Source organism: Lygodium microphyllum, chromosome 26 (assembly GCF_053477565.2).
Source record: "Lygodium microphyllum isolate KBCC chromosome 26, Lygodium_microphyllum_v1.1.10, whole genome shotgun sequence".
In the NCBI taxonomy this organism is placed as follows: Eukaryota; Viridiplantae; Streptophyta; class Polypodiopsida; order Schizaeales; family Lygodiaceae; genus Lygodium; species Lygodium microphyllum.
The window spans coordinates 20,158,435-20,178,383 of record NC_141160.1 but is presented as its reverse complement, the minus strand read 5'-3'; the positions used below and the strand labels follow the sequence as shown (position 1 = coordinate 20,178,383).

At 39.2% G+C, this 19,949-nt stretch overlaps 1 non-coding gene across 1 annotated transcript; it reads left to right on the top strand.

The window, feature by feature from the left end:
* The first annotated feature begins 14,995 nt into the window (after positions 1-14,995).
* Positions 14,996-15,148, top strand: LOC148013032 (5.8S ribosomal RNA). Its single transcript, XR_015688981.1, has one exon. It is a non-coding gene; the product is annotated as a 5.8S ribosomal RNA (ribosomal RNA).
* The last annotated feature ends 4,801 nt before the right edge of the window (positions 15,149-19,949 follow it).

Here is a 19,949-nt window from a genome sequence, read left to right as displayed (position 1 = left end):
GACTTATGCACCTATATCCAAGATAAGCTCTATTTAGTTATTGCTCCTTTTTTTGAGTTATCTTTACAAATGGAAGCTATGGTAGATGGATATAAACAATGCCTTTCTCAATGGACAACTTGAGAAAGAGGAGTACATGCAACAACCAAAAGGCTATGTTGCAATAGGACAAGAGCATGTGGTATGCAAGATGAAAAAGAGCTTGTATGGATTGAGAAGCTCAAAGATCTTGGTATGGAAGAATAGATGACCTTATCAAATGTCAAGGATTTCAAAAGACTAATGCTCACCATACTCTCTACTGCAAGATTAAAGGGAATGGTATTTGTTCAACTTTATGTGGATGAACTGATTTGAGCATAAAGTAATGATGCTTCGGTGAAGGATTTAAAGTTCAAAATATTCCATGAGTTTGAAATGAAATACCTTTGATACTTGCATTATACTCTCAATATTGAAATTTATAGGATGAAGTTAGAAGACATTTTCCATTTCTTAGCAAAATTATATTCATTCCATTGTTGAAAGATTTGGTATGATTAGCTCCAAATCTATTTCTACACCCATAGAGTCAATCCTCAAGCTAACTAAAGATGAAAATAGGGCTTCTTTGTGATCCTACTACGTATAGGAAACTCATTGGCTTCCTCATCTATTTGACCATTATAAGACCTGATATTTGTTATGCAGCCAATTCACTTGCTCTCATCCAAGAATATCTCAGAGTGGAAACCAAAAGAGTATTGATGTGCTTGAAAAATACTCAGCATTGGGGGATTCTATAAGTGGGCGAAAAGTTATATTTACATGGATTCAATGACTTCAATTATACTAGTATATTTGGTTGATAAAAAATGCATTTGTAATAATTCTTTCTTCCTTAGAAGTGGAGCAATCTCCTAGTGCTCCAAGAAGAGAAACAGAGTTAGTCTCTCATCTAGAGAGGATGAATACAAGGCCTTAACTATATTAGCTTGTGAAAGTATACGACTCAAAAGTTTGCTTACACGAACTCGGGTTTTGTGGACATGTGATTGTACTCTCATCCTTTGTGATAACACTTTAGTTGAATCTTTAGCAAAGTGTCCAATCACGCATCAAAGGGGCATGAATATTAAAGTTAGTGAGCGCTTTATTAGGGGGAAAGTTCATAATGGTCATGTAGTGATGTATCATTGCAATACTAAGGAGAATGTGGCTGAATACTTTATTAAAGCTCTAGGCAAAGAGCTCTTCGTAGGTCATTCCATACAACCAAAAATTTGGTTGGTCACTTAACTATAAATATTCAAGATTATACCTACGACCTTGCAAGTCGAAACTCTAGAATTATGAGATTCACTCATAAAAGAATGTTAAATTAACTATTTGGAGAAACCCTAGTGTAGTCCCATCAAAGTCTTGTTTTATCCAAAAATGAGTAGTGCTAAGTGTAGTCCACACTCTCAATATTGTGCCTATCATTGTATTACAACTAATTGAGATCCTTACTACTAGTTTTGGGTTTGGGAATCAGCCCATCGCTTGTAGTTGGGAGCCATAACTACCCTTCTCTTCTATATAAATAGTTCAGTACTATTATCAAGCTTGTGTTCTCCATCTACTCCATAGTTTATTAAGACTTGTACTGGTGCGTTATTCTCACTATTAGATAGTTAATTGTGCATTTAGTACTTCTAAGTGTTGTAAGAGTGCTTTCAAGCATTGTAAAAGCATTGTTCAAACACTGTAAATACACTATCCAAGCACTCTAAAAGTACTATCCCAATACATCTTAAGGACTATTAAAGCAGTGTTAAAGCACTATAAAGAAATGAAAGAGTAGTGAAAAAGTACTTAAAAGGTATTGTAAAATTACCATTGTTTTTCTAAATGAACCTCATAGCCACCCACTTTTTTTGTCATTTTATATCTAAAGTCATGCACACCAAATTTGGCTTTAGTAACCTTTTTTAAAGGATGATTCAAACATACATCATTGCCAATAAATATATAATATTCTCATTGGAAATTCTAGTTAGGAAGAGTCATACCCTTTCCTTTCTCCTCCTTGCATTAGTAAGTAATCTAGTCATAAGGAATATTGATTAAAAACTATAGCAAGGAATAATCAAAGGCCTATCTTGCTAACTAGAGAAACTATGTTTCTTGCACACCTCTTCATTATTGATAGCTATAGCCTTGTCAAATGAAGAAAGATTTAGTGGTCAACTTGCTTGAGTCAAATGATTAGTTTCTAGTAGTTTCAGACTTCATAATCAATCTTACAAAAAACTAGTTGGTGTATTTGAGCTCGAATGAACCGAAGTAGTAGGTAGACCACTTGGGCTTCAAGTTGATTGGACCCAGTCAAGTGTTTATGTACTTTGGATGTCCACCAAGTGTGGAAATTACAATGAAGCCAAAATCCCCTTGAGATAATGAGAAGATGGAAGAATGCTTCCCTAAGTTTTGGAGGGCCTATGGTGTTGTTAATGGTATTGCCTATTCTTGTCAAAAGCAAGCAATGTAGAAGCATTTCTTGGAGTTTGATCATTTTTCAAAAGAAATAAGGGAGATTGATTCACATGTCTCAAGCATATGGACAATATACAACCATGGACAATCCTAATCAAGGAATGGCTTGCAAAATCCCAAGTAGAGAAAAGGGATTTTGTGTAGTTGAGAATAGTTTGGCGTAATCATCATGCAAAGTAGAGTATTAGAATATCTGAATCACAAGCATCTCATTAAACTTACGGAAGAGTTTCTCTAATGTAGGTGAGTAGGTAGAAAGTAATAATAGAAAATGGGATCCTTGCCCCTTATAGATCTTTTGGATATTTTGACAAGCATATGGGCCCCCATTCTCCCCACATGAAGAGAACTCGGTTCTAGTTTGCATCATGTTTGCTAAAGGACCTTTTGATAGGCATATGACCTCCCATTATCCTCGCTTGAAGAGAACTTGAGTATTGTTTGCATCATGTTTCCTAAAGGAGTGTAGATGTGTGTAGACCTCTAAAATGAGCAAAAGTAAGAGCTATTGTTTGATGATGAGATAACTTGTTCATACAAGTTAGATCCCTAGGACTAGAGGTGGCTTGATGGGTACTAAAGAGGAGACAGGTTGATTGGCCCATTTTCCATAAAATCCATAAGGAAGATATATGGGGCTAGAATGACAGTAGAGGTGCAAAAAGAGAACAAATTTCTTCAAAAAGTGCAAACTCATGTCAAGAAGGCAATAGCCTATGGGAGGAGATAGAGCTTGAGAAGTTTTAAAAATGGAGGACGAGGATTGCAAGAGTCTAGAGAGTGACATCAATACCTAATTAAAACTTGATCTTATGGAAGGTATTTTTTAACAAGTTCTCCACATATAGGATAGAGTTGGAAGCTTGCATTGAATGTGGCGCACCGATCCTATGTGTAGGAGGGAAGAGGAGAATACCCACCATCTTTTTTGGAGCTACAAGGAAGTTAGAGCCATATGGAATATTACAAGATTGAGAACATAAGGTGGGGTTAGATGTAAGCATCACTCTTAAGATAATGTTATTTAGGGGTCAAGGTTTAGCACTTAAGGAAATAGTAATGCTTTGAGAATGCTTTAGAGCTCCAATAATATATGGAAATATGGGGGTTTAAGATTTGTCTTTTTTTTTGGGATAATGAATGTCATGACCTCTTTGAGAGAAGAGTGGGCTATGATGAAGAAGTAGGTTTTATTAATTTCAAGGGATTCTAGAAAGCAGTTTATCACATTCAAGATTTCTAATAAGAATCCTTGTAGCATTTTGAGCCATCAAGGATTGAAGAGGCATCTAAAAATGGTGTCATAAATATATATTTTTCTTATTTTATTATCATATTATTTTTTTCAAAAAAGACGGATATTTCATGGGCCATGCATGGTTCTTATAGTTTTGCCAAGTTGAAATGGTAAAAGAGTTTTCCAAATGTTATATGTGAGATATGCTTAAGTCCTCATGGCTCCCCCAAGATATGTGCTCTCTCCAAACTCTTTTCTATAATTGTTATTCAACAAGAGGCTCACAATGTGTCAACTCAAATGCATTGAGACACATTTGCTAAGGTATTAGTCATTCTTTTGCACTCGTGCATAAGACTACCCATTTATTACTCATCATATTAAGGTGTCACTCGTTCTTTTGCACTTGTGCATGAGACACTCCCTTTATTACTCATCATATTAAGGTGTCACTCATTCTTCTACACTTGTGCATAAGACTGCCCCTTTATTACTCATCATATTAAAGTGTTTCAAATTTTTATGTCTAGATCGACAAAGCTGTGTAATAGCATGTCTTGACATTGAGAAATCTAAATAGAAACATGTTTGTTCCATTCCAATGATACCGCATGAATGTGCCACATAGTTTTATTCATTTTCACCTTTTATGGTGATAGCCATGTGTGGTTGAAGGGCAACACTAACCATGTATTCATCTTTTGATTATAGCCTCATCTTGTTAAAGGAAAAAATCACAGCTTATATATTTTGAAAACCTTATTGTGGCCCATAAACTACAAGGAATGTGCTAGGGAATGCATATCTCAAAAGAATTTTGACTGCTAATCTATTTAATTTGATTTGTTGGCCTCTCAAAATCACCATCCCATGCACTAGGTTTTGTAAAATTCCCTTCTACTCATACACTTGTGCTAGGTATATGTGCGCTCCGTTCTCCATCGACCACTACAACAGATCACAAAACAATATATATTTCGAGGTTAAGTGGAAGGTTCATATACAAAGAACATTTTTGGTAGGAAATGTAAACCTTTAACTTAAGACTTTGAAGGAATTCTTGAATCAAACTACATATACCTATAATTCCTATAATGAAAATTTTTGTAAAATTCAAAATTTAATATGTTTTTCTTTAAATTTTGAAGGTATTTTTCAAGATTTTGCAACTCAATTTACATTTAACCTTGGTTTTTGTGAATTGGTTAAGTAGTTTTCACTTTGCAATTCAATCCATAAAACCCTTTATAAATTATCTCCACCAAGGATAAGGCAATTCATTTATGCTTCTAGTATAAAATGACTCATAATATGCTATTTTTCACACCATTTATTCATAGAAAATCCTTATGGCATTGTAAATATACCTTCCATGTGCATGGATGTCTTTGTTGATGTTCAATGAAAAGGTAAGTGGCATCTAGATCTTGACTCTTTTGTGTATCATGTTTTGTCACCTAGAAGATGCACCTACATTAGCAAGTTGGTCAATCAACAGACAAAAGAAGTACAACATGTCTTTCCATTTGCCATATTTACTATTGGGTATCTAGTGGCTTGAGGGGGTCACTTATAATAATGTAAAAAAAATTAATATATGAAAGGTATCATTTAACACGAGTTTTTAAGCAAAAAACCACTTTTGTGGGGCAATTTGGACCCTTTATGAAAAATTCCATTTCTCATCAATGAGGAAGATTAAGGAGAAATACTTTTAGAGAAATCTGATCAACACAAGATAGTTGAAAGAAATTAGAAAGGGTAAAAAAAAATTAGTAAGTGTATATGTTTATATCCACCTTTAAGAGAATTTTTGTAAAAAATAAAAAACTTATAGTATTTCTAATCAAAACCATTTGAAATTTTTATACTCAAGCTAGAACATTCATGAAAACTACTTTGATGTGTATAATATGTATTACTATTAAGAGATTTCAAATTAGATAAAAAGTATTAACTTTTTAAGAGCTCCAAATAGCATTATTGAGTGTTGTTTTGACAAATTTTCATGCACATTAAAAAATTCACTTTCCATAGAAAATGAAATTCCACTTGAAAATTGTTTCAATTTTTTAATTCTAGTATCTCACAAGATCAGTAAATTCCCATTCAATTTTGGGATCATATGAACATGTTATTTCAATTATAGTGAAATAGGACTTAAGCCACTAAAGTGGCAAATTACAAGACTAGTGTTTAATGGGCATACTCACAAATAAAATAAGAAAGGGGTGTGCTTCATTCATAAAATATAGAGATAAGGAATTTTTGAATAAATCCTTGTAGACATGTGATAACAAGTACATCATCACCTTTCTTTGCTCCTGAGCTATTATAGGTACTTGTAGGAAGATGACTTATAGTCAAGTAGTTTAATTAAGTGTACATCCTCCTCCTAATATATTATTTAACATGCGTTCTTGGAGCATTTATCATTTTTGTCACTATCTTTGATTTTAAAAGTCTAGTCACTATATGGAATATTCGTAATTAGTGTAGCACTAACCATTTTGCTAATAATCTTAATCTTTTAAGCTTAATCGCTATGGCATATATATCAAAATATATCATCTAGGTATCTTTCATTACTTTCTTTAGTATCTTAGGCCATCATTTCATACTTTGATTTATTGAAAAATATTGTTTGGGCCAATAATAAATTTTGTTAGTGGGATGTTCAAATTTTGCAAATTCACATAAGTGCATATAGTTATAAAGTCCTATCATGCCATAGATAAAACCATTATAGGGATTGGGGATATACTCTTTAGAAATTGTGTGGGTTCAAGGCATAAATTTAAAAAACCATTACATTTGCATGTTCTATTATGAACAACATGACCAAGGGCCTTTTGTCTCATAAACTTATGGGTTCTTTCACACCTTAGTTTAAAACACCCCCATTTTTATATGTGGATATGTGGATCCCTCACAAATGTGTGGATCAAAACACTCCCCATGATGGCAATTCATGTGTGATGTCTAATTTTATGGTTTCTTTCCCTTAAACTTTTCCTCAAACTCAAACTTAATTGCAATAGTCTAAATTTTTTAATCTAAACATCAATTGACCCCATAACTATGGAAGATTATAGAGAGTATGTGTGATAATACTTCCAAAGTAGTTGGTTACCATCAACTTCATTATCTAAAATGTCCTATGTTCTTATACACCTCTTAATATTTCTATCTTATATTGGCATACCCTTGAGTTACTTTCTTTCAAATGTGATACTAGTGTGTGATCTATCAATTTTTATTCAAGAAGTTGGTATGCCTCTTATTGATGGGCCATGATCCCTTTCATTACCATGCCTAGTGTATTAAATTGTAGAACTAAAACAAATAGGTCTTAAGTGTATGTAATTTCTAAATAATGACAAACTACCAATTTGAACTCATTTTCAACAATACTTGATAATAATGAGGAGATTTGAATCATCATATCTTCCAAATTAGGTTTATTGTAGAACTAAAACAATGGTGTCGTATTGCTGCGCATCCGAGGTGTGAAATCCACCCAAAAGTTGTGTGTGGGATTTGTTACTTTGTACATACTTAGTCGTTGTGTTTACATTTATTTTCTGCATGTGAGTATAGTGGAGAGATGTTTGGAGGCATAGTGATGGGCATGTATGGGAAGTTTGGAAATATTATGGATGTGGAGATCATGTTTTGTGAACATGCTGAGCACAATGTTGTATTACAGACTTTATAAAAAGTCTGAGTCTTTATGGCGAGAATGCTACAGTTGAACAAGTTTAGGAACTTTTGGGGATTGTAGAAGGTCAGGTTGGTTTAGATCTTCAGTTTACTGCATCTAATTCAGATCATATTGATAGGATCTTATTATGCTTTGATATTAGAAAGCATTGGCATGTGGGAATGCCTAGATTTTACCCTATCCTAGTTTTGGGTGATTCTGCAGGTATTGATACCTCCATTTATGGCGACACTGTGAAATATGTCCTTAAGGCCAGCATGGATAATATCAAATTGGATTACTATGTGATTGGGACTTATAATCATGACAATCACACGTTTACTTTGGATGATTCAATTCAAGACCTTGGACTATGCTATGACTATAGCAAATTTAGCCTGGGGAAAGGAAAAGCTAGGGATGGTTATTTTAACACAGATGCTATTTTTGAAAGGAGGCTTTTGGGGGGAAAGAGAAAAAAAAATCTTGCGTGAGAGAGAGAGAGTTCTCAGAGACCCAGAGAGAGAGAGAGAGAGAGAGAGAGAGAGAGAGAGAGAGAGATAGAGAAAGAGACGACGTTCTCAGAGATCCAGAGACACAGATGGAGAAGCCAAACGGACAAATAAGATGACGGAAGACAAGTGTATCGAGAACTGAAGATAAGAAGACGCTAGAGTAAAGGGGAAGGACGAGATTGTGGCTACGATAAAGAATGTCAAAGGAGCTCTGCAACAATGGAAGACGTTTGGAGGCTGCAATGATCTGAAGTGGATGGTGGATGAAGATGGTAGCTTCAGCAGGTCTGGGACAACGTGCTGGAGGCCAGCGACACAAAGGGGACCAAGAGGTAGCTGAGAAGCTCTGACAACGTGCTGTAGATGGTGACCAGAGAGGAGACAATGCAGCTGGTGACGAGGGAAAAGACGATGGGACAAAGGGAGCAATTAAGACTAGGACCAGGGTGACTCCGGGAGGGAGAGAACAGCCCAGATAGAATCGCCAATTGAGCCAAAGCAAGTGCAAGATTTTGACATATCAATTCCATTGCAATATCACAAAGGCTTCCGTCATTCCATAAGGATTGAATTCAGCTATTGATGCCGCAGTGAGCAAGATGTCTAATATGGATGATCCAGATCTTTATTACAAGGTTCGTGCATACAGCACTGATGTCACGGCCTCAAGGTTTCATCCTAAATAGGTGGGCAAAACGCTAACTGAGAAGAAGTGGAGAGCTGCAATTGACAGGTTTTTGATACGGATACAAGGAGGGGGATGCGCATCCTTTCATAAGGGGAGAAGTGTGGGAGTTTTTGCTTGGGCACTTTGTTACTGATAGCACTTACGTTGAGCATGCAACAATCTGCAAATCTCGCAGAGAAAAATATTTTCAAATAAAAGCAGAGTGCCAATTCCTCGACTCTGCAGTTGGAAGTGGTATTGTGGTAACTCTACCTCTAGTTGATGAAAATGGGCACCCTATAGATCACCAAAAAAACAGAGAGAATCATTTAAATGCTAATGGTGAAGGCTATAACAGACAGGATGCACTACCTAAATTTAGTGCCATTGTAATTACAGGGAAGGGTAAAGCCTTTGCAGCCTAGAACGTGATGCACTACGTGCGCTTGAGATAGAAAAGGTCAAGAAGATAAAGTGAACGCAAGCCATAGCTACCTCCTCACCATTGATAATGCTCTTCTGGCTCTGAATCAGCAAGTTGATAATGTCTCTTCCCTTAGTTCCTCTTGGAACCTCTCTGAAGACACTCTCTATAGTTAGTACAGCTTTGTTTGCTGAGCCTTTGATGGCTGTATTCAACGAAATGTCAGGAGTAAAACGAAGAAGATACACTTAAGAAGCTGACATTTTGCAAGTGCATGCCATGACAGAAAGTAGAGGAACGGAAACAGGAGATCAAAATGATATTTCCACCAACAACGATGTATTTTGTGGTCTGTCCATTCATGAAAATTCTGAATAAACTATTGACATAACAACAGGCTCAAATACTGAAATGAGATTTCATGCTTCATATCAACAGTCAGCTGAGAGGAGAAAGAGAGCATAAGGTTAAAGCTAAAACTCTTATATTTAGTAAGAGTCCTTGAAGGGTAACTTGTCTTGGTTTAACTTTTTCAACTGAGCAGTCTAAATCTTTGGAGAAAACAGGAAGAAGAGCATTTGGATTTTGTAGAAAGAAGATTCTTGGAACTAGATTCACACGACGATTGGTTATGCTTCATTGAACTTAAATAAAACAGAGCCTTGGCATAATTTTCTCATCTTTCTTATTTGCTTGATTGATCTTCCATCTTGAAATTCGTCAAGATCCTCTGTGGATGCGACTTTGCTTTCGAAAACCCTTCGACATCTTTGGTGAACCCGACGTGAAAGCGTCGCATAAATTTCAAGATGGGAGATACTTCAGCATCCATTTCAGCCTCTTCTACGATTCCTGCTGCGTCCTCTACTTCAGCTCCATCATTGATTGTTGCTTCAAGTACTTCAACGGATGATCTAAAGCAGATTTTGCAGAATATGTCTATGTATATGTAGCTTCAAAATCAGCAGACACAATTGTATATGCAGCAGCAGCAGCAATTGCATCAACAACAGTTGTCTCAGCAAAGGCAACTATATTCGGAGCAGGAGAGTGCAATCAGCGTGACTAAGGCGATTGAAGCAATTGAGAATGAGAAGAAGCTATTTGATGGCCGTAATGTTTCTGCTTACTTGAAGACATATGAGATCAAGATGGGGTTTTTTGGAGTTCGAGCTGGACTTATGAGTAAGTATTTTCTTCGTCTTGTTACACCCGCCTTGAGGGAAAAAGTGACTGAACTTTTTATTCAAAATTCACATTGGAAAGATTTTAAGAAGGCCCTAAAAGACGAGTATTTCCTTGAGGACTTTGGAATGGCTACACAACGATCATTCCGAGAGTGGGTCTACATGCCAAACAAAGGTCTAGCTGCTTCAGAGTTGATTCGAGAATTTGAAGAGAGGTATAGTCAGCTTGATGCCATTGAACAAAGAGCATTGGATGTTGAGAAAGTTGAGCTTTTCTTGCAAGATGCAGATCCTGCTCTTTAAGAAGAATTGGGAGAGCTTCTTGAGGATCGCACGAAGCCTATGGGTCTTAAAACGGATTGGCAAGATGCCCAGGATGCAATCTCGACTTTGACCAAGAGGAGGATATGGAAGACCCGCCTACAGAATGGATCTATGACACCGATGCCGTCTTCTGCTCCTATGCCTGCTTCTATCCCTGTTATTTCTTCTCTTCCTCAACGAGTTTCTTGGCCTATGCCAGTGCCTACTGTTTCTACTCCTCCTATTCCTCTTGATCCAAGACGATGCCGGCTCCTTCTACTCCAAAACCATCTACTCCGTCGGTGCCTTCCTCTCTTGATGATATAATCAAAGGCATAACGGATTTGACACTAGAGTCAATTAAAGGGGAGTTGGTGGGAAAATTGAAAGAGTAGTTTGCTTCGACTGCGCCTACTATTTCTTCTAGTGCTCCTACTACACCTAGGAGTGCTCCTAGTGTACCTAGGAGAGATCGAAGATGTATTTGGTGTGATAGTACGAACCATCAGCATTACAGGGATTGTGAATATTTTCAGAATGCAAGGAGGAAGAATTTGGTATTTTGGGGACAAGATGGTAAGATTTGGTTGACTGAAACAGGAGCTCCGCTTGCTACCAACTTTGGGAAAGGCGGAATGAAGAAGTTAGTGGATGACATGGCTGCGGGTACTTCTTATGTGGCAACTAGAGGAGATGCTTCTGCATATGGAGTCTAGATTGAGAAGGGATCAAAGAATTAGTTAGCATTATGGACTTATGCTATGGAGACGGCAAACAAGAGAAAAATTTAGCAAACTGTTTTGACTAGTGCAGGCTCTAGAATGAGATCTGAGACAGGTTGGGATTCGCCTGTTGACAGGTACTCTATTTATGCCTACTTGGCTAAGTCTTAGGGAGCAGATGTACTTGTTGAGGAGAAGCGTAAGAGGGATGAAGAAAATCCAAGTGTAGCTAAAAATACTAGAGGGGGTGAGTTTGTTACTCCACCTACTGCAAGACCGTCTTTGAGACCAGGGCCAGAATGACAAATGGAAGATGCTCAAAAGAGAGAAAAGAGACAAGAGCCTAGAGAGAGAAAGCAGCCAGGGTTTAGATTGATGTTTGATATTGAGACATCTACAGACATGAAAAAAATCTTTAATGATAAGATACTTGGCAGTGAGGTGACTTTTACTATTTCTGAGGTTTTGGGTATCTCGAAAAGAGAGTTTCAAGATCAGTTCTAAGAGGTCGTGAAGAGGAAAATGCATGCATTGCCTACTACTGATACACAGGGAGTTTTGATTGGGGAGTTGGATGAGGATGAGGATGAGGTTCTGGTTGAGAATGCTTCTGTTTTTCCACAGATAGAGAAGAGGGTTCAGCCTTTGCATTATATAACACCATATTGGGGAATATGGGAATTTCCCATAAGTTTGGGACACATGGTCAAATCTTTGGATTTGTCATAACTTGAACACTTTAACTCCAAATTGAGCACTCTATAGCTCAATAGATTCCATTTTTCAAGCGCTTTCCAATGATAGGTCAGATCATATGGTTTTGAGAAACTTATGGGCATGTTATCCGAGTGCCACTTTTTTAGTATTGAAAAAATGGGAATTGGAAGATTCCCAAACTCACTAATATTGTGTTATGTTGAAACTGATGAGTCTGTCTTGATACCGCGTAGTCACTTTTCGCGGAGTCATTGGGCTAGGGCAACTATAGAAACGATGGTAAAAATTGGAGAGAAACAGGTGCCTTATGTTGCTTTCGTGGATCATGGTTCAGAGATTAATCTCATAGTTCGTGGAGTTTATGAAAGTAACAGATGGCCTATGGATGTAGAGCATGGGTGGCGTATAAGAGCCGCCAACAACACTACAGGTGATTTGTATGCTGCCTGTCCCAGTGTCAGGGTTTCTATTGGAGATGTAGAGGAGGATTTCCATTTCTTTGTGCAAGATTCATGCTCTTATCCCATAATTCTTGGACAGCCGTTCATCACAGAGATGCGCATGGAAACAAAGGTAATGGATGTTGGATCTACTTATGCACGGATTCGCAGTAAAGATGGCATGAGAGCAGTACAGTTTATAACTGTGTGTGTGAACCATGTTAGAAACAGGGATACTCTTAGAGATGCACCTTTGCCCAGTGTGAGGGATTCGGGTTTTCATTAGGTATCGCCATTTCGCGAGACGACGATGGTACAGAGCAAAGGAGATTGGAGTTCTCGCCTCCTGGCAGTAGTGTTTTCTCCTCCGATTTTGTTGGGATTTCAGCAAATAGTTCAATGAGTTATCAGAAGACTTCTAAGTTGCCTAGAGCTGCCAGGCAGCACATATGCAGGAAGGAGAAAAATTTGAAAAATATAGGAATTTTAGAGGATGATGAGCACATAGATGGGATGTATGATAGTATGATTTGTGCAGATACGATGATAGAGATGGAAAATATGTTGAAAACTGATATGCACAGTTGTCACAGTAATGTATTAGTGCAATCCCTGGACATGTTTCATGAAATTGCAGATTTTGTGTCACAGATTGAGTCAGAGGCGAAGATGGCTCAGCAAAAAGTGTTGAGTGCTGAAGAAATTCAGCAAACAGAGTTTCCAGCTGATTATGATCAACTTACAAAGACATAGAGGGCTGAAAACTTTCAGCCAACAGAGTTTACTACTGAAATATTTCAGCATCTAGAGTTTAGGGCTGTTCCTATGCAGTCCATAGAGCAGAGGGCTAAGGATATTCAGCCATTGGAGTGCAAAATTGCTGATTTACAGCAAGAATTGAGTAATGCAGAGGATCATAATGAAGCCAGGGTTGACACGAAATACAAGACTGTGGATAAGAAGATGAAGCCAGTAGCTGTACCACTTCCACCTGACAGTGATCAGCAAATAGAGAGGGCTGCCAAACAGCCAATTTTGAGGAATCCGGAGCATATAGGCCATAAATTTTCAGCAGAGACTCTTGCTGAATTGAAAATTGGAAATAGTGATTTCTTGCTATCTACAGAGAAGCAATGCTTTCAGGAGATGCTTGAGCGACATGGAAGGGGGTTTGCTTTTTCCCCGCATGAGATTGGATGTGTGAATCCAGATATTGTTGCTCCTATGGTGATCTTTACTATTCCTCATATTCCATGGAACCTCCAACCTATTCCAGTGCCTAAGGCACACCTGCCAAAGCTGATTGATTTGTTGAATGAGAAAATCAGGATGGGAATCCTAGAGCCTTCATCTGCACCATACTCAAATAGGTGGTTTACGGTTCCAAAGAAGAATGGTACTCTCCGATTTATACAGGACATGCAGCCAGTAAATAGAGTTACTATCAAGAATGTTGGTATAGGTCCAGTTGTGGATGAGTTTGCAGAAGCATTTGTTGGACGTGCCATCTATTCTTTAGGTGATTTGTATTCGGGATATGATCAGTTTCAGCTGGCTTTGGAAAGCAGGGACATAACCACTATGAGAACTCCTATTGGGCTTGTCAGGATGTGTACCTTGCCTCAAGGTGCCACTAATTCTGTTGCGCATATGATGAATGCCATACATAAGGTTCTTCGTGATTACATACCTTAGCTTACCATGCCTTTCTTGGATGATGTACCCATTAAGGGGTGTGTAGAAGAAGAGAAGAATGAGAGTCTAAATAAGCAGGGATGCAGATACTTTGTGGCTGATCATATTTCAGCTTGTGAGAAGATTTTGGCCAGGTTAGGAGAAGTGAACTTGACACTATCAAGGCAAAAATCTGTTTTTGGTATGAATGAGGTTGTCATTGTTGGACATATGTGTGGATATTATGGCAGGAAACCCTCACCTGATAAGGTGGATGCTATAGGCAAGATTACGGAGTATTGTTCTACCACTTCAGAGATACGGAGGTTCATTGGAGCTTGTGTGTTTTATATGATTTGGATACCTCATTTTGCACACATAGCAGATTTTTTATATCAGTTGCTTCGAAAGGGGCAAAAATTTTATTGGGATGAGAGCCACACTAGAGCCATGCAGAAATTGAAGAAGTTATTGCAGATTTCTCCTACTCTCAGGAAAGCGGATTATAATTGTGGAAGGCCTATTGTATTAAGCGGGCTTGCCTGACGAAACCGTGGGCTCAAGGGTTTGGCCTTGCGAAAGCTGGGTAATAGGTAGGTTCGTCAGGCGCGGTCGGCATCCTCTCTCCCCTCGTCGGAGTCGGGCGACAGTGGGGGAGGCTATGCTTCGGGGTAGTCCCGCGACCGTGTGGGTGGAGGAGGAAGGAGGGACGCTTTCGACCTCTCTCCCTTGCTCGGGGCGATCTCCCTCCGTCGTGCTCGTTCGGGCACGCCGCCGCCTCGATAAACCCTTTGCCCCTCCCCGCACGCGGGGGTGGCAGGAGGAACTTGATAAACCTTGTCTTGTTTGAGATTCCTCCCCTCGGGAGGATCAAAAAACAAAACACAACGACTCTCAACAACGGATATCTTGGCTCTTGCAACGATGAATAACGCAGCGAAATGCGATACGTAGTGTGAATTGCAGAATTCCGCGAATGATCGAGTCTTTGAATGCAACTTGCGCCCGCGGCTCGTCCAAGGGCATGCTTGCTTGAGCATCCCTATCTCCCCCACACCCTCTCCCCTTCTTCGGGGGAGAGGGTGGAATTGGTCGTCCATGCGTCCGACGTGATGCCACGGTTGGCTGAAATGTACTGGCAGCACCGTGCGGTGACGTTGCTCCGCAAGGGTGGTTCGTCTCCTCGTCGAGGTGGCGACTGTTTGTGGGTGCCTCTTCTCGGGTGGCACTAGTCCAATTGGCATAGGTTGGGTTGTGGGTCAAGATGATGCAAATGGAAATAGGTTTGCTATTCGGCTTGGGGCGAAAGTCCTAAACGAGAGACAGAGGAGATATCTGCAAATCAAGAGGAAGTTATTGGGGATTGTTACGGCTCTCAAATGTGACAAGGAGTACTTTATTAGAGCTTCAGTTATGGTAGAGACAGATTGCTTGCCATTGATAGGTATGATTACGAGTTGCTCTACTCCGGATATAGCTAAGTTGAGATGGATTGCATACATCAAGTCATTAAATCCAGAATTCAAACACATAGCAGGGAAGGATAATCCAGTGATTGGCAGATATGCTGTCTAGAGCCGGATATGATGATGAGGAGATACTACTTGCAGAAGAGGATGATGCAAAAATTTCAACCGCTATGGTTGATCATGTTTGCCATGTCTATGATATTGTGGCTTTCATAGAAGAACTCTATGTTGGAGATTGGTTGCAAATTGGCAAGTACCTTAGTACACTAAGCAAAAGAGATGAATAGACAGATGAAGAGTTCAAGAAGATCAGAAGAAAAGCCTATGGTTATTTTCTCAAGGACGGATTTCTTTGAAAGCATCCGAAGAAAAGAGGTGGATTACCTTTGTGGGTTGTCTGCGATAAAGAGACACAGTTACAGGTGATGAGGGAGTTTCATGAGAGTCCTTGGGCTGGTCATAGAGGAGTGTGGGCTACTTATGAGAAAATCAAGGAAAAATATTGGAGGAAAGGCATGTATAGAGATGTTTCTCACTTTGTAGAGACTTGCAGAGACTGCCAGATGTATTCGGTAGTGAGTCATCAAGATGAGCTTCATCCGACCTATCCGCTATGCATTCATTATAAGTGGGTCATTGACTTAGTTACTATGCCTATGGGTCTATGGCAGATGAGATATATTGTTTTGGCTAGAGAGGATCTTACTAATCATGTTGAGGGCAGATCTTTGAGAATGAAGACCACTAGTGCAGTGTGTAAGTTCTTATTGGAAGAAATATTGTGCAGGTATGGCTATGTGGGTAAGATCATTGCGGATTGCGGTGAATTGGATGCAAATGAAGCTGAGTTTTTCTCCCAACTAGGAATCAAGTTGGCTCTAACCACAACATACAATCCAGAGGGAAATGGGAAGAGTGAAATAGGGCATCCGCCGATAGTGAAAGCATTAGCCAAAGCATGTAGAGGACGGATTGGAGAATGGCTGAGACTTCTACCGTTTGCTTTGTGGGCTGATCGTACGACTCACAGTGTTACCACAGGATATATGCTTGCAGAGTTGATGTATGGTCAAAAACCGGTTATGCCGACTGAGACTTGTGCTTTGACTTGGTCAGTTTTACCTTGGCAGGAGGATTTGATGAGAGAGGAGCTCTTAGCTCTTCAGATTCGGCAGTTGGAGAGAAGACCAGAGGATATTCAGCTAGCTATTGATAGGTTGAAGGTTTCTAGACTAAGAAATAAGGACAAGTTTGATAGTAGGCATCACTTGCGGCCTAGAGCAATAGAAGAGGGAGACTGGGTATTAGTCTTTGATAGCAACCTTTAAAATCAGCATACTGCACTTCGGAAGATGGTGAAAAGATGGTTTGGGCCGTACATAGTCAGACATGTCTTTGACAATGCAACATATGAGTTGACAGAATTGGATGGGACAGTGCTTAGAGTGCCCATTGCAAGAAAAAGAATCAAGATTTTCAAGAAAAGAGATGATGAAGATTATGCATTGGAAGAATTTGCAAGAGAAGAGCAACAAGAAGAAACTCCAATAGAAGAGACAGATGATACGACAAATAATCTTGTTGATATACCGGAAATGCACAATGAAGAGATTGATCTATTTGTGGATCTTGATGATAATGATCATGGGTAGTTGGCCCATCCGGAGGATGCACATGATTAGAGGGGGTGGATGTCGTATTGTTGAACATAAGAGGTGTGAAATCCACCCAAAAGTTGTGTGTGTGGGATTTGTTACTTTGTATATACTTAGTCGTTCTGTTTACATTTATTTTCTGCGTGTGAGTATAGTGGAGAGAAGTCTGGAGGCATAGTGATGGGCATGTATGGGAAGTTTGGAAATATTATGGATGCGAAGATCGTGTTTTGTGAACATGCTGAGCACAATGTTGTATTACAGACTTTATAAAAAGTCTGAGTCTTTATGGCGAGAGTGCTACAGTTGAACAAGTTTAGGAACTTTTGGGGATTGTAGAAGGTCAGGTTGGTTTAGATCTTCAGCTTACTGCATCTAATTCAGATCATATTGATAGGATCTTATTATGCTTTGATATTAGAAAGCATTGGCATGTGGGAATGCCTAGATTTTACCCTATCCCAGTTTTGGGTGATTCTGCAGGTGTTGATACCTCCATTTATGGGGACACTGTGAAATATGTCCTTAAGGCCAGCATGGATAATATCAAATTGGATTACTATGTGATTGGGACTTATAATCATGACAATCACACGTTTACTTTGGATGATTCAATTCAAGACCTTGGACTACGCTATGACTATAGCAAATTTAGCCTGGGGAAAGGAAAAGCTAGGGATGGTTATTTTAACACAGATGCTATTTTTGAAAGGAGGCTTTTGGGGGGAAAGAGAAAAAAAAATCTTGCGTGAGAGAGAGAGACAGTTCTTAGAGACCCAGACAGAGAGAGAGAGAGAGAGAGAGAAAGAGACGGCGTTCTCAGAGATCCAGAGACACAGATGGAGAAGTGCCAAAGTTGACGAAGGAGAGACGAATCCAAACGGACAAATAAGATGACGGAAGACAAGTGTATCGAGAACTGAAGACAAGAAGACGCTAGAGTAAAGGGGAAGGACGAGATTATGGCTGCGATAAAGAATGTCAAAGGAGCTCTGCAACAATGGAAGACGTTTGGAGGCTGCAATGATCTGAAGTGGATGGTGGATGAAGATGGTAGCTTCAGCAGGTCTGGGACAACGTGCTGGAGATCAGCGGGACGAAGGGGAGCAAGAGGTAGCTGAGAAGCTCTGACAACGTGCTGTAGATGGTGACCAGAGAGGAGATAATGCAGCTGGTGACGAGGGAAAAGACGATGGGACAAAGGGAGTGATTAAGACTGGGACCAGGGTGACTCCGGGAGGGAGAGAACAGCCCAGATAGAATCGCCAATTGAGCCAAAGCAAGTGCAGGATTTTGACATATTGATTCCATTGCAATATCACGAAGGCTTCCGTCATTCCATAAGGATTGAATTCAGCTATTGATGCCGCAGTGAGCAAGACGTCTAATATGGATGATCCAGATCTTTATTACAAGGTTCGTGCATATAGCACTGATGTCACGGCCTCAAGGTTTCATCCTAAATAGGTGGGCAAAACGCTAACTGAGAAGAAGTGGAGAGCTACAATTGACAGGTTTTTGATACGGATACAAGGAGGGGGATGCGCATCCTTTCATAAGGGGAGAAGTGTGGGAGTTTTTGCTTGGGCACTTTGTTACTGATAGCACTTACGTTGAGCATGCAACAATCTGCAAATCTCGCAGAGAAAAATATTTTCAAATAAAAGCAGAGTGCCAATTCCTCGACTCTGCAGTTGGAAGTGGTATTGTGGTAACTCTACCTCGAGTTGATGAAAATGGGCACCCTATAGATCACCAAAAAAACAGAGAGAATCATTTAAATGCTAATGGTGAAGGCTATAACAGACAGGATGCACTACCTAAATTTAGTGCCATTGTAATTACAGGGAAGGGTAAAGCCTTTGCAGCCTGGAAGGTGATGCACTACGTGCGCTTGAGATAGAAAAGGTCAAGAAGACAAAGTGAATGCAAGCCATAGCTACCTTCTCACCATTGATAATGCTCTTCTGGCTCTGAATCAGCAAGTTGATACTGTCTCTTCCCTTAGTTCCTCTTGGAACCTCTCTGAAAACACTCTCTATAGTTAGTACAGCTTTATTTTCTGAGCCTTTGATAGCTGTATTCAATGAAATGTTAGGAGTAAAACGAAGAAGATGCACTTAAGAAGCTGACGTTTTGCAAGTGCATTCCATGACAGAAAGTAGAGGAACTGAAACAGGAGATCAAAATGATATTTCCACCAACAACGATGTATTTTGTGGTTTGTCCATTCATGAAAATTCTGAATAAACTATTGACATAACAACAGGCTCAAATACTGAAATGAGATTTCATGCTTCATATCAGCAGTCGGCTGAGAGGAGAAAGAGAGCATAAGATTAAAGCTAAAACTCTTATATTTAGTAAGAGTCCTTGAAGGGTAACTTGTCTTGGTTTAACTTTTTCAACTGAGCAGTCTAAATCTTTGGAGAAAACAGGAAGAAGAGCATTTGGATTTTGTAGAAAGAAGTTTCTTGGAACTAGATTCACGGGACGATTGGTTATGCTTCATTGAACATATAAAACAGAGTCTTGGCATCATTTTCTCATCTTTCTTATTTGCTTGATTGATCTTCCATCTTGAAATTCGTCAAGATCCTCTGTGGATGCAACTTTGCTTTCGAAAACCCTTCGACAATGGGTCCTACATGTATGTACTTTCTAAGTAATGACACACTAACACTTTGCACTCACTTTCAACAATAGTTGATAATATTGA